A 12,071-nucleotide genomic window follows, 5' to 3' on the forward strand; every position below is an offset into this window, starting at 1 on the left:
GACTGTGGACCGCAGTTTCCTCTTAGTTCTATTTCTCTTCAGAGACTACATATCCATCAGGATACAGTTAAGAGAGAAGTACTGGGGGCCAATGGCTCAGGCCTGTAATCCTAGCTACTTTGGAGGCTGAGATATGAGAATTGAGGTTCCAAACCAACCCTGGTAGGAAATCCATGAAACTTTATTTCCAATTAACCACCATGAAGCCACAAGTGGAGGTGTGGTTTACGTGGTAGAGAGCCATCCTTGAGCAAAAAAGCCGAGAGATAGCACCCAGGCTCTGAGTTCAAGTCCTGTTCTGGGAAAAAAGAAGACAAAGATGAGGAAAAAAGAAGCAGCAATTCACACTCTTCTAACACTGTCAGTGGTTTTATTTGTTTAGGTCTTAACTGTTCTTGTTTTTGTTTTGTTTTGTTTTTGTCTTTCTTTTTAGTACTGGGGATCGAGCCCAGGATGTTGCACTTGCTAGGCAAGTGCTTTGCCACTGAGCTACATCCCAGCACTGTAGGGGGTTTTATCTTCATTCCCTTAGGTTTACTATTCATATTCAGATATTTTTAGTTCTAATCAGAAAGAGAATTTTATGTTTTGCTTGGCTTTGTATGTGTGTGTGTCTCTGTGTGTTGTGTATGTGTTTGTGTGTATATCTGTGTGTTGGGAGGTGTCCCGAGGGTCTCTCTAACACTTGAACCATGCCCCTCGTCTACTTGCTTTCAGTTTTACTGTTTGCTTTCAGTCTGTCATGAGCTCTGTCCACTTCAAACTTTTGGGATTTTTTTTGGTCATCATGGGGCTTGAACTCTGGGCCTGGGCACTGTCCCTGAGTTCTTCAGCTCAAGACAAGTGCTCTACCACTTGAGCCACAGCACCACTTCCAGTTTTCTGGTGGTTAATTGGAGATAAGAGTCTCACAGACTTTCCTGCCTGGGCTGGCTCTGAACCTCTATCCTCAGATCTCAGCCTCCTGAGTAGCTAGAATTACAGCCATAAGCCACTAGCACCCAACCACTTCAAACTTTGATCATCCTAACTCTGCCCGTCCCCCAAGTGCCTGAGACCACCGGCTTGTGACATCACACGTGGCCTTTTAAACATGTTTAATATGGGGCTGGGAATGTGGCTTAGTGTTAGCCTAGCATACATGAAGCCCTGGGTTTGATTCCTCAGTATCACATAAACAAAAAGTCAGAAGTGGTGCTGTGGCTCAAGAGGTAGAGTGCTAGCCTTGACCACAGAGAGGCTCAAGGACAGTGCTCAGACTCTGCACTCGAGCACCAGGACTGGCAAAAAAACAAAAAACACCAAAACCATGTTTAATAGATTTCCTTGACAGGGCTGTGGATCGACCCTTGGGCCTCACACACGCTAGGCCAGCGCTCTCCCGCCGCACCACACTCCCAGAGCCCCATTCCGTGTGATTTATGTTTTCAGCAAACATTTGCCTTGTAGACTCATCCCGGTCACGAGGAGCTCAGTGTAAAGCAGTAACAAGCAGCAGGAGGCAGGGAATGAAACACATTTCTCATCCCCCACCCCCACCCTGTTATCCTCCCTGGGAAGCTGAGTGGGGTGTGTGGGCTAAGAGGAATTTCCCATCTACCCTCTGGAGGTTCACTTGAATAAACTGACAGATTGTTGATAAATACAATTGTGTGTATGCCAGTACTGGGCTTGAACTCAGGGCTTGGGCACTGTCCTTTAGCTTTATTTGCTCAAGGCTAGTGCATTACCATTTAAGCCACTGCCCCACTTCTGGCTTTTTGGTGATTAACTGAAGATAAGAGCCTTGCCTAGACTGGTTTCAAACTGTGATCCTCAGATTTCAGCCTCCTGTGTAGCCAGGATGACAGGCCTGAGCCACTGGCACCTGACTAACCAATAAAATTTTACTAACATGGGAAGGAAATAATTACAAGAGTGTGACCAGCCACTAGCTCAAGATTGTTCCAAAGACCATACACTCCTTTCTCTATAGTAGAGCAAGCCTAAGGGACAGATATCCTGCCATGAAATCTATCCATTAATTACATGCCTCAGTCTTCTTGCCCCAGATAAATGGGATTTCAGGGTGAGGTGGAAGGCTGCATTTGCAGTCTGTATTCATCGCTTGCTTGCTTTCTGAGACAGTCTTGCTATGCAGCCCAGGCTGACCTGGGACTTACATGGTCCTTAGCCTCCTTGAGTGGTGGGATTACAGGCATGCTCCAGTATGCTCAACTGCAATCTGGTCTTTATGGCAGTCAGGTGAACTCCTCTTCCTGCAGGTGGGGAGACAGGAACAAGAAAAGACAGATCCGAATTCTGAGCCTGTTTTTACGGTTAATAATTTCTTTTAGGTTAAATTGTTACTGCATTCATGACAGATGCTTCCTGGCAAAGGTTACCAACAAGGTGGAGATCTCTGCCTTGGGGACCAAGATCTTTTCTTTTTTTTTCTTTCTTTTTTTTTTTTTTCAGTTGTGGGGCCTGAACTCTGGGCCTGGGCGCTGTCCCTGAGCTCTTCAGCTCAAGGTTAGCGTTCTACCACTTGAGACACACAGCGCCACTTCTGGCTTTTTCTGCTTATGTGGTGCCGAGGAATCGAACCCAGGGCCTCATGCATGCAAGGCAAGCATTCTTACCACTGAGCCACCTTCCCAGCCCCAGGGACCAAGTTCTTGATGTTGTATGAAAAGAATATGGGGCCAGGCGCTGGTGGCTCACACCTGTAATTCTAGCTACTCAGGAGGCTGAGATCTGAGGTTCACCGTTCAAAGCCAGCCAGGGCAGGAAAGTCTGTGAAACTCTTATCTCCAATAAGCCACCAGAAAACTGAAAGTGGTGCTGTGGCTTAAGAGGTAGAGCGCTTGCCTTGAGCTGAAGAGCTGAGGGACAGCAACCAGGCCCAGAGTTCAAGCCCCATGACCGACAAAAAAAAAAAAAAAAAGAATATGGGGACACCAAAAGCAGAGAGTGAGGGAGTCTAATAGTGAAAAAGGAAAAAGAGCTATTACATCATGTAGACGTGGTGCAGGCACAGCTGATAACAGGTATAATAATGGCGTAGCAGCACAGATATCGATGGTGAGAAAGTATGGCTCAAGATTCACCTTAGAGGAAGTGGCGCTGTAGCTCAAGTGGTACAGCGCTTGCTTTGAGCTGAAGAGCTGAGAGACAGAGCCCAGGCCCAGAGTTCAAGCCCCACGACCGACAAAAAACAAAAACAAAACAAAACAAAAAAGATTCACCTTAGAGTAAATGATCCCTTTTGTTCTCACACCTGGGACATTTCATCACTCTTGCTGTTAGACTGTTTTATTTTATTACTTTATTTTATTAGGGCTCAGAGTCTTCAAGATTGACTTACCTATTCATAAAACTTGAGTTGTCAGTATCTAAGCATCTTTTAAGCCACAGATGAATTTTGCCACATACTCCCACAAGAAAGGGGCATTTTCCCCTTAGACATATTTTATGCCAAGAGGAGTCATTTTTCCCATAATGCATTTCATGTGTGTGTCAGTCTGTCGTGGGGCTTGAACTCTGGGCCTGGGTGCTGTCCCTCAGCTCTTTAGCTCAAGCACTGTACCACCTGAGCCACGGCACCACTTCTGGTTTTCTGGTGGTTAATTGTAGATAAGAATCTCAAGGACTTTCCTGCCCAGGCTGGCTTTGAACCGTGATCCTCAGATCTCAGCCTCTTGAGTAGCTAGAATTACAGGCATGAGCCACCAACACTTGGCCAAAAATAAAATATTAAATGCTGTGAATTATAATTAGTATTTCCTTCAGTATTATATTACAAAGAAATACTAAGGCAGGGGCTGGGAAGGTGGCTTAATAGTAGAGTGTTGGCCTAACATGTTATGAAGTCCTGGGTTTGATTCCTCAGTACCACATAAACAGAAAAGGCCAGTGGTGGTTCAAGTAATAGAGTGATAGCCCTAAGCAAAATAAGCTCAGGGACAGTGCTCAGGTCCTGAGTTCAAGCACCAGGACTGGCAAAAAGGGGAAAAAAAAAAAGAAATACTAAGGCATATTTAACAAAAGCAGTCCAAAGCTTGTACAAAAAATCCACAAAAATGTAACTATAGCTCTACAGATAAACTTATTTCCAAATTCTCGATGGACTTTTTTTTTTTTACAGAAGTTGACAAGATAATGCTACAATTTATACAAAAATGCCAGGGACCCAAACAACCAAAACAATTCTGTTCCTCAAAAAGTTGAGTTGCCAAGCAACTCACCAATTCCACTTCCAGAAATCTACCCACAGGAACTAAAAACAAATGCCCACACAGACTTGTACAGCAATGGGCAGAGCAACATTATTCAAGGCACATAGTCCAAAAGTAGGAACAGGCCAAATATCCTCCACTGACAGATTTTTTTTTTTAAAGTGGTAACTGGAGTTAATAGAATTTTGTTCTGTGACAGGCTATATCAGGAATTTGATGCTAATGAAAATTGTCCAAGTACAAAAAATATAGTTTAGCTGGGTGCTTGTGCCTCACCCTATAATCCTAGCTACTCAGGAGGCTGAGTTCTGAGGACTGAGGTTCAAAGCTAGCCTGGGCAGGATAGTCTGTGAGGCTCTTCAGCTTCAATTAACCACAGAAAAAAGCCAGAAGTGGCACTGTGGCTCAAGTAGTAGTGTGCTAGCCTTGAGCAAAAGGAGCTTGGGGACAGAACCCAGGCCCAGAGTTCAAGCCCCAGACCAGCAAAAACAAAAACAACAACAAAACCATATTATAGGATTTCATTCATTCATTCATTCATTTGTGTGTTTGTTTATTTTGTTGGTCATGGGGCTTGAATGCAGGGCCTAGGCACTGTCCCTGAGCTTTACTGCTCAAAGCTAGCTCTCTACCACTTTAAGCCACAGCTCTACTTCCAGTTTTCTGGTGGTTAATTGGAGATAAGAGTCTCACAGACCTTCCGGCCCATTCTGGCTTTGAACTGTGATCCTCAGCTCTCAGTTTCCTGAGAAGCTAGGGTTACAGGCGTGAGACCCTGGCACTTGGCTTACGGGGATATTTATAGGATGATTGAAGGTCCTAATGTGATGATGGCTTCACAAGTCTAAGTGCTGATAGTGGAGTTTAAACTCTGGGTCTTGAGCTAACAGGGCTGGCTTTTTCACAGCTCATGCTCTACCACTTGAACCATGCCCCCAGTCCAACTTTGCTGATTATTTTGGAGAGTATCTCTCTCAGTTTTCTGTTGAGGCTGGCTTTGAACCTCTATCTTCAGATCTTCAGCCTCCTGGGTAGCTAGGGTTACAGGCACGAGCCACCCACACATTCGTTGCATATTTCACAGAGGTGAAGCTTATGGTATGCAAACTATGCCTCTATAAAGCATTAAAAAAAATCAACATCCCAGCATCACAATGGACATTTATTTTTGGCAGTACTGGAATTTGAACTGGGCCTTGTGCTTACTAGGCAAGGGCTCTACCACTTGAGTCCTACCCCATCTCCAACAACTGACACTCTGTTTTGCTTTGCTTTGTTTCCTTGGCAGTGCTAGAGCTCAAACCCAGAGCCTTGCACGTGAGAGGCTGGGCAAGGTTTCTAAGGGAGCTACAGGCCCACACTTAACACAACAAAATTTAGATTATTCCCTCATTATATGGAGGAGATCTTTTTTTTTCCATACTCACTGCCTGACTTCAGATGCACTTCCTAGGCATTAGTGGCTTATACCTGTAATTCTAACCACTCAGAGGCTGAGATGTAAAGGGTTATAACTCAAGACCAGCCCTACTCAGAAAAGTCCTCAAGACTCCCATCAACAGGGGAAAAAAAAAAGAAAAAAGCAGGATTGGAGGTGGGGCTCAAGTTATAGAATGCCAGTTGAATAAGAAAGCCAAGCTGAGGGAAAGGTGACACTGTACAAAAGGAAATGTACTTATTACCTGACTCATGTACATGTAACTCCTCTATACATCACCTCTATAATAACAATAAAGTAAATGTTAAAAAAGAAAAAAGAAAAGAAAGCTAAGCTAGGTTGCTGGTAGCTCATGCCTGTCATTCTAACTGCTCAGGAGGCCGAGATCTGAGGATCACACTCAGAAGCAAGCCCAGACAGGAAAGCTGGAGACTCCTATCTTCAATCAACCACCAAAAAGCCAGAAGTGGAGCTGTGACTTAAGTGGTAGAACACTAGCCTTGAGCAAAGAAGCTCAGGGACGGTACTCAGGCCGTGAGTGTTAAGCTCCAGGATGAGCACCAAAACAAAACAAAAAAGAAATAGGAGTTGATGTGGTAAGCCAGGCTGGGGTTGGGATGGGGGTGGGGGGATATGCCTCTCTGTGCTCCACACCAACAGGGCAAGAGCAGGCTTCTCCCATGGCAACAGGCTTGAGGGGCTGGCTTCTTGAACTATAATCAAATTACACAATGCTTCCCACATGAGCACATGGAAACCCAGGTCCCATAAGAACTTACTGGCACTAGAATCAGCCTGTCTCCAGCACTTCTTTCCTCCATATGAAGCATCCTCCTGGCCAGGCTGCTCATCAGCATCAAGGTCATTGCCATCATCAACAGTAAATATTTATGAAACAGCTAGTGTTGGTGCTTCATGTCAGTCAGGCAGTCCAGTCAGGCAGGAGGCCTGAGGCTGGGCAAAGGGCAGAAGCAGAAGGGAGACACAATTGCTCGGCCAAGGTCCAGAGGCCCAGACCTGGCAGTCTAGAAAATAAATCTGGGGGAGGGATGAATACCAGGCCAGCTGCTGCCCTGGGGGACAGGCAACAGAAGGTGGATGTGTCATTAATCAAGACTGAAACTGATCTCAAACCCTGATGCAAATGGAATCACCCAGGATCTTCCCAAAACAGTTTTAGCTGGATATCTTGCCAGGCACCAGTGGTTCACGCCTCTAATGCTAGCTACTCAGAAAGAGGCTGCGATCTGTGGTTCAAAACCAGCCTGGAGGTTCATTGGAGATAACCTCCAATGAACCACCAAAAAGTTGGAAGTGGAGCTGTAGAGCTCAACTGGTAGAGCGCCTCAAGTTCAAATTCAAAAAATTACTCTGATTGGAATAGAGGACCAATCTGTATAGTGTGTTGTTTTTCAATGTGTAGCAAAGTTTGTGTCAGGAGCATGGTGTGGGGAGGAGGGACGGGCAGCTTTGGAGGTCTGAGGAGGCGCATCATTATTAGGGGCCTGAAGTTCTCAGGCAGAGAGCACAAGATGCTGGCTGGCTGGCCCAAGGGGACACTTGGACAACACTGGGTGTAGAGAGAGGGAAGGACAAGAGAAAAGGAGCGAATGCAAGAGAAAAAGAGGGTCTCTCACAGCTGGGTGCCAGAGGCCTGTGACCCTGCTACAGGAGGCTGAGATCTGAGGATCATGTTTCCATGCCAGCCTCGGCAAGAAAGCCCATGAGAATTTTATCTCCAATTAATCACCAAGAAGCCAGAAGCAGAGTCGTTGTTCAAGTGGTAAAGCACTAGAAAACAGCCCGGGGAAGGAAAGTCCTTGAGACTCTTATTTCCAACTAACCACCAGAAAACCAGAAGTGGTGCTGTGGTTCAATTGGTCAAGAACTTGCTTGAACTGAAAAACTCAGGGACAGCACTCAGGCCCTGAGTTCAAGCCCCAGGACTGACCCACTTAGTACAATTGATTTTCCTGTGTGACCTTAGATGAATTGCCTTCTCTCTCTGGGCCTCAGTTTCTCCATCTGTAAAAGGAACAGACTGAACTTGCTGAAGGCCTCAGATCCTCTGACTCCTCCTTTGGTTCAAGGACACCTTAGAGGGGTCAGGTTGGGCCCTCACTGTGAGATGAGCCCAGGTAGAGAACCCACTGTGTAGGTCTGCAGACGCTGTTCAAGCCTGGAGGGGGGTGGGTGGGCAGGCGCAGTGGGACCCCCTATGCCTACCTTTCCAGCCATTCTGGCCATGAGGACACATACAATTTGTAGCTGTGGAAATTTCCTCTCTACCCCTCTAGCCCAGCCAGGGAATGAGGCTGCCCTTTTAGCATCCATGTGGAAATTTCCACTCCTCTCCCAGACAGCTAGTGGGAGGTTCAGTGTCAGAGCCAGAACCAAGCCACACAGAGATCACGGCAGAAGGAGGGGTTGGGAGGATATTTGTGGGGTCCAGGCATCTTCCTTCAATAAGGACCTATTGAGCGCCACACCTCCTAGTTCTGGGCCTTATTCCAGATGCAAGAGCACGGCTGCTCATAGTTTGCACACAGCGTCTGCCCTCCAAAATGCACATTATGTAAGGGGGGAGAGAACGCACATGCAGACTGTGAATAGAAAGGAGGCGGGTCGCCGGACACTGGTGGCTCACGCCTGTAATCCTACCTACTCAGGAAGCTGAGATCTGAGGATCTCAGGGAAGCCAGCCCAGACAGTGGTGATTATTTTAGAGAAAGCTTTGTTGTGGCTAAGCTGAAGTGTGTGACTGATATGAACACATACGCAGGCCCTCTGGGCACCATATGCAAGTTGTGGGTGAAAGGGAAAGAGTATGTGGTGATGAGATCACAGAGACCCAAGAGGTCCCGAGGGCTTGCTGGCCATGCAAAGACTGGATCTGAGGCCCCAGAAAGGTCTTGAGGGTTAGTTGGTTCATTGGTTAGACTGAGGGTTAGTAGGTTCATTGGTTAGTCTTCATATGAGGTACAGACTATGCAAAGGCTTGCTCTTGCTAGAACATGGCTCTAGTTAGTAGAGCAATTACCTAGCATGCATGAAGGCCTGGATTCAATTTTTAACATCATAATTTGAAGAAAAAAAAAAGCCAAAGGCTTATTTCTGTTTTATGAGGCTCCTATGTAAGGTTTTTAATGTTTTGGTTATACTGTTTGTGTGTGGGAGTATGTATGTGCATACACACACACACACACACACACACACACACACACACACACACACACACACACACACACCAATCCTGGGGCTTGAACTTAGAGCCGTCCCTGAGCTTTTCTTTTGGCTAGCACTCTACCACTTGAGTCAAAGCTCCACCTCTGTTTTTTTTTGCTGGTTCATTGCAGATAAGGGTCTGATCTGACTGGCTTCAAACCATGATCCTTAGACTTTAACTTTGCGAGTTGCTAGGGTTACAGGTATGAGCCACCAGCACCTGGCTATGTACTGGAGTTTTGAATTTAGGGACCCATGCTTGCTAGGCAAGCACTCTGCCACTGGAGACACAACCCCAGCACATTTTGCTTTAGTTAATCTTCAGAAAAGGTTTTGTGCTTTCTGCCTAACTGGCTTAGGCTATGATCCTCCTATCTCTGCCTCCTGCACGGCTGGGATTACAGATATATGACACCATGCTTAGCTTGTTATTTGAGAGAGGATTTCACTAACATTTTGCCCTTGCTGGCCTCAAATCACGAGACTCCAATTTCCATCTTGCAAGTAGCTAGACTGTTTTGCCACTTGAGAATAGCAGACTGTTTTGCCACTTGAGAATTAACTTCTGCCACAGATGCTATGTAGCGCCATCACTGAGAGGCTTCTGGAAGATCTGTGGTGGGCTGTACTCAATCCCCTTCTGGGAATGATCTAAATCTGCTAGAAAGAGAGAGAGAGAGCTGGAAGAGATCTGTCAACCAAGTCCTGAGTCTAGGAAACTAACCCTCTCTATTTCTGTGCTGGTACCTGGACTTAAACTCAGTGCCTTGTGCTCTTACTTAGTGTTCTTGCTGGGATGGTACTCTACCACTTGGACCAAACTTCCCATTCAGCTTTTTGCTGCTGAACTCAAGGAGGTATCTTGCAGGTTTTAATGCCTCACCTGACTTCCAACTGTGATCTTCCAGGTTTCAGCCTGCTAAAAAGCTAGGATTACAGGCATGAGCCACTGGCACCTGGCTAAAGCAACCTTTGCATCGTCACAGTCCGGACTGTGACTCCTTCATGTCTTCTGTGAGCAGCTCCACAGAACAGGGTGAACCTAGGCACTCGGGGGCCTTTTGAGCTATGACGTCACACTTCAAGACCAACTTGGGCATGGGCTCATGACTTCACATGGGGCTAAGCTCATGAAGGAGGCTAGAGAGAATCCTGGAAACCTCACCGCCAGGCCCTTCTTGTGGCCCTTCCTTCTCAACTGGGAGGGGAGTGAGGCTGGGAGTTTCTTTCCTTTTGTCCTTCCTTCCTTCCACCCATCCTTCCTTCCTTCCTCCTCTCTCTCTTTCTGTCTCTCTTTCTTTTTTGTCAGTCATGGGGCTTGAACACCGTCCCTCAGCTCTTCAGCTCAACATTCTACCACTTGAGCCACAGCGCCACTTCCGGTTTTCTGATGGTTTATTGGAGATGAGTTTCACAAACTTTCCTGCTCAGGCTGGCTTTGAACCACAATCCTCAGATCTCAGCCTCTGAGTAGCTAGGATTACAGGCGTGAGCCACTGGTGCCCAGCTTTCTCTCTTTCCTGTCTGTCATGGGGCTTAAATTCAGGGCTCTGGTTCTATCCCTATCTATCTTTCACTCAAGGCTAATGCTCTAGTGCTTTGAGCTACCAACGCCACCTCCGGTTTTCTGGTGGCTATTTGGAGATGTGAGTCTCACAGACTTTCATGCTCAGGCTAGCTTTGAACTCTGACCCTCAAATCTCAGCCTTCTGAATAGCTAGGGTTACCAGGCGAGGCCTTTTTTTTTTTTTTTTGTCAGTCATGGGGCCTGAACTCTGGGCCTGGGCGCTGTCCCTCAGCTCTTCAGCTCAAGGCTAGGGCTCTTAGCACTTGAGCCACAATACCACTTCCAGCTTTTTCTGCTTATGTGGTACTGAGGAATGGAACCCAGGGCCTCATGCATGCAAGGCATGCACTCTACCACTGAGCCAGCTTCCCAGCCCTTTTCTTTTCCTTCCTTTCTTGCATGTCTTTCCTTTCCCTTCCCTCCCTTCCCCTTCCCTCTTTCTTTCCCAGGATCTGGCTCTTGCTGTCAGGATTTTCCTGAGGCTGTTTCCCAAACCACAGTAGCCAAGGCCAAGGCTGGAGCAGGGTACAGTGTGAGCCACAGGAGCGGCCCTGGGTGAAGCCATCTCAGTAAAGCTGACCATGTGAACAGAGACAGAGAGGACCCGCCTCTGCCCTGTACACACAGGGGCGTTGCTGCTCTCAGCCTGGCCCCACGCATCCTCTACCTGTTGGGTCAGATTTCAGGAGAGCTTTGGGAAGCAGAATATAAATTCCTCCAAGACACAAGAGGCTTGTATGGTGTCTGGTGCTGGAATTTTCTATGTCACAATTCAGGGTCGGGACGCTGCTCTTGCCCTGAGCTCACCAGTCACATACCAGCTCCATGTTATCAGGAGCCCCAGGGCCTCATCCCCACCCCGGCCGGAGCTCCACACCAGAGCCACTGTCCACTCCCAAGTGCATTTCTTCTTTGATGTGTGTGTGTGTGTGTGTGTGTGTGTGTGTGTGTGTGTGTGTGTGTGCCAATACAGTACTGGGATTTGAACTCAGGACCTAGGCATTGTTCCTTAGCTTTTTCTGCTTAAGGCTGACATTCTATTACTTGAGCCATAGCACCATTGCTGGCTTTTTGCTGGTGAACCGGACATTGCTGCATCTCCTGGGCTTTCTTTGAAGCACAGTCTCAGACTCTAGCCTCCTGGCTTCTTCTTCGAGTTTGCTGGAGCTGCAGTGGTGGATGCATTGGGCAGAGCCCAGAATCCCTTGGCATCCCATGGGGCCAGGCTCTGCACAGGGCAGGGGCAGGAGCCACAGGACCTGTGAGGAGGCTGCTGTAGCCACTCGAGCCAAGGGCAGCAGGGGCCAGGCAGGGAGTGCGGAGGAAGAGGGGAGGGGCTGGCTTGTGTCCAATCACCTGCCTGGCCTGTCTTTCTGCCATCAGATCACTTACTGCCCACTCCGCCCTGCAGGGCGCATTCATGGAACCCTATGGTTTTCATTCCTACTTTCATAGATAAGTATGTAGAGAGTTGCCAGACAGAGATCTAGCCAGGCCCCACCCACTCCTGTCCACCTTTGCTGCCCCCTCAACCAAGTCCAGACGCTTCATCTGGGCCTTCCCCAGCCTCCCTGCCTCCCTCCACCCACCCGAGCAGCTCCATCCACACCGCCTCCTGGCCCGT

At 47.5% G+C, this 12,071-nt stretch overlaps 1 long non-coding RNA gene across 2 annotated transcripts; it reads right to left on the reverse strand.

Moving 5' to 3' along the window:
• Positions 1-259: 259 nt before the first annotated feature.
• LOC122115147 lies at positions 260-6,583 on the reverse strand. 2 transcript variants are annotated; one of them, XR_006148729.1, is made up of 3 exons: positions 6,435-6,583; positions 2,163-2,258; positions 260-293 (listed from the first exon to the last, which is right to left on the reverse strand). It is a non-coding gene; the product is annotated as an uncharacterized LOC122115147 (long non-coding RNA). The 2 variants fall into 2 exon arrangements; XR_006148728.1 differs by having other exon boundaries at positions 262-298.
• Between the last annotated feature and the right edge of the window lie 5,488 nt (positions 6,584-12,071).

This window comes from Dipodomys spectabilis, unplaced genomic scaffold, assembly GCF_019054845.1.
Source record: "Dipodomys spectabilis isolate Male_0828 unplaced genomic scaffold, ASM1905484v1 ptg000118l, whole genome shotgun sequence".
Classification (NCBI taxonomy): Eukaryota; Metazoa; Chordata; class Mammalia; order Rodentia; family Heteromyidae; genus Dipodomys; species Dipodomys spectabilis.